Consider the following 2,891-nt stretch of genomic DNA (forward strand, 5'->3'; position numbering starts at 1 on the left):
TTAGATTTTATTGTTTTACAAAAAACATATTTTTTTAATATCAGCTAATTTTTAGAAACTTATGTATTTTTTCTATTCCTTTCTTTTTCAATTTAAATTTCTCTTTGTTTTGTATTTTGAAAAGAAACTTTTTTTAAATTCGTTGGAACTTATTTTTGTATCTCTTTTTTAGTTATTTCATTATTTTTGATAACATTTTCTTTTAATGTTTAGATTTTATTTTTTGAAAAAAAACTTATTATATATACTAACTTGTTTAATACATTTTTTTAAGAAATCGTTATTTTTTCATTTAATTTTCAGGGATTAAATTTTTTGTTTTAATTTTATTTTCTTTTAACTTTTTGACACATTTTTTAAAATTAATTTAGATGTGAGAAAATTATTTTATTAATTTTTCCCTTTACTTTTTTTTTTAATTTAAAGTTTTTGTTTAAAAAAAAAATATTTTTTAATTGTATTTAATTTTTAAAAACTTGTATTTTTTTAAAGAAAAATATTTTTATTTCATTTATGTGTCTTAGTTTTCTTTTAATTTTGAGTTTTTGATTAAAAAAAATATTTTTTTGAAATTTTATTTTATTTTTGAAAACTTACCGTTTTTCTTCTTTTTTTAAGTGATTTTTTTAATTTTTTTAATGTAGTATTTAGCTATTGGCCGCTGTGGTGTAGTGGTAAGCAGTGCGCGCTTACACTCCGTAGGGCCTGGGTTCAAGCCCTGGTCAAAGCAACATCGCTAAAAAATATAGAAAAGGTTTTTTCCTTACAGCGGTCGTCCCTCGGCAGTCAATGGCAAACCTCCGAGTGTATTTATGCCATGAAAAACAGCTTCTCATAAAAATACAATCGCCGTTCAGAGCCGGCGTAAAACTGTAGGTCCCTCCCATTTGTGTGACAACATCAAGGCGCACGCCATATTTTTTTTCATTTCTTAAACTAAGTAACAGCCAATTTCACGAAAGCAATGTAAGAGAAAAATTATTTTAGTTTTTTTTTTTAATTTTATATGGAAATTGAGAGAAAATTTCTGGTGAAATCGGCTGTAAAATCTTTTAGTTTTTTAATATAATTTTCTTTTAATTTTAAATTGTTATTGTTTTGAAAAAGAAAATATTTTTTTTTCATTTAGTTTTTAAATACAAACAGAATAACGCTAAAATCTCGTCGTTAGGAGAGCTTTCTTCCGAAAGACTTTTGTCTTTCTGAAGAGTGGTGAGTTAAAAGACAGTTGCCATGTAAATATTTTTTTTTTTCAAATTAGTCTTTATGGAATAAAGATGCCGTCTATGAAGTATCAATCAACGTTGAAAGAATAAGTGAAATTTAATAGCGAAACTACATTCCCAGCCATTTAGTGCCTTAACAAGATAATTGAATCGTTCTTGAAGAGACTCCCATTCAACACAACATAATCGTAAAAAAATGGAGTCATAAACTTGCTGATGCAATGGTTTTGCCACTATGAATCAATATCTAATTAAATGCTACTTTTATGGGCGTGTCAAATTGACAGCCAACGCATGTCGGAGGCAGCATAAAAACACAGCATGAAGAAGATAAACTTGCACATATGTATGTACGTACATTAGGGTGCAACATACTCCATGCAAAAAAAAATAAAAAATTGGTTGTAATTGAAGGCTTGCGCCAAAAAATAATATTTCTTTTATTAATTTAATTAATATTAGCACAGTGCGTAGGCAACTGGCTGAGGCAGTGGGATCGTCGGTTCGAATCCTACTGAAAGAAGTCTGATGAGGAAATGTGGTGATTTCCGAAATAGCTATAACTTTTCATTAAAAAACGGCCTCGAGCTCAATAAAAATTGTTGAATTTAATTTAATTAATATTTTAAAATATTTCCGAAAAATATTAAGATTTGCGTAAGTTAAACCTATTTGAAAATCCAAAATCCAAAAATCGAGTTTTTTTATAAATAAAATTCGTTTTTAAAAATATTTTTCTAACAGGTCTTCTCAGATGATAGAAGAGTTTGAGTTTGAAAAGTCAGCATACATGAAAAGTTTCATCAACTAATCAACTAAATATAATGGGATTTTTGGAGGTATATTCAAATTGTTCCAGCTCACGTAAATCTTAATATTTTTTTGATATATTTTGCTGAAACCTTAAAATATAATCAGTTTTATAATTCCGGTTAAAAAATTACAAACTTTTTTTGTGATGCACCCTAATTTACTATATATGTATTTATAAGCATATGTTCACTGGCTAAGTTATAGCTATTTAGCGGAGTTGTAAAAATCCAAGAAAAAAAATCAGCATAGAATAATAAAATGATGAAAAGGCAACGTGCAAGAATTCTACACGTCAAATTGTTTCGCTTAATTTTAATTACAGTATTTAATCTGCTCAACTACTTAGTTACACGACCGCGCAAATATGGCACTGAGCGAACATAAAAAAGAACAAATACAAAGGTACACATGTACATACATACAATCATCAGCAGCATTATAAGATAAAGAGCGATAGAAGAAGCTTATGAATATAATATTTAGTTTCAGTGAAGCAGGCAAAAAAACCAACAACAATCACAAACAAACAAATATCAGCGCACATCCAGAACGAATTAGCAGTGGCCGCTGGCGGGCGCGCTGGAGCCAACACACACACAACAAAGCCACAGTTGCACAACGCACCACAAGGCAAAACCACTCATCCAACAGGCCATCCGTCTGTCCGTGCGTGCATTGTGGGGCGGGAGATGTTCCCCAACCCCCGCTCTACCACTCGCAAAGCCACCACAAACCGCAACTAAATAGCAATTTCATTAGATGGACCGACCCACCGACCGACGCGACCGACGCGACGCCACGCGTCAAGCTCGGAACACTTTGACGACTGCAACTTCACGACGTAACGACAGC

The sequence above is a fragment of the Rhagoletis pomonella genome, unplaced genomic scaffold, assembly GCF_013731165.1.
Source record: "Rhagoletis pomonella isolate Grant_MI unplaced genomic scaffold, Rhpom_1.0 Rhpom_scaffold_00006, whole genome shotgun sequence".
Classification (NCBI taxonomy): domain Eukaryota; kingdom Metazoa; phylum Arthropoda; class Insecta; order Diptera; family Tephritidae; genus Rhagoletis; species Rhagoletis pomonella.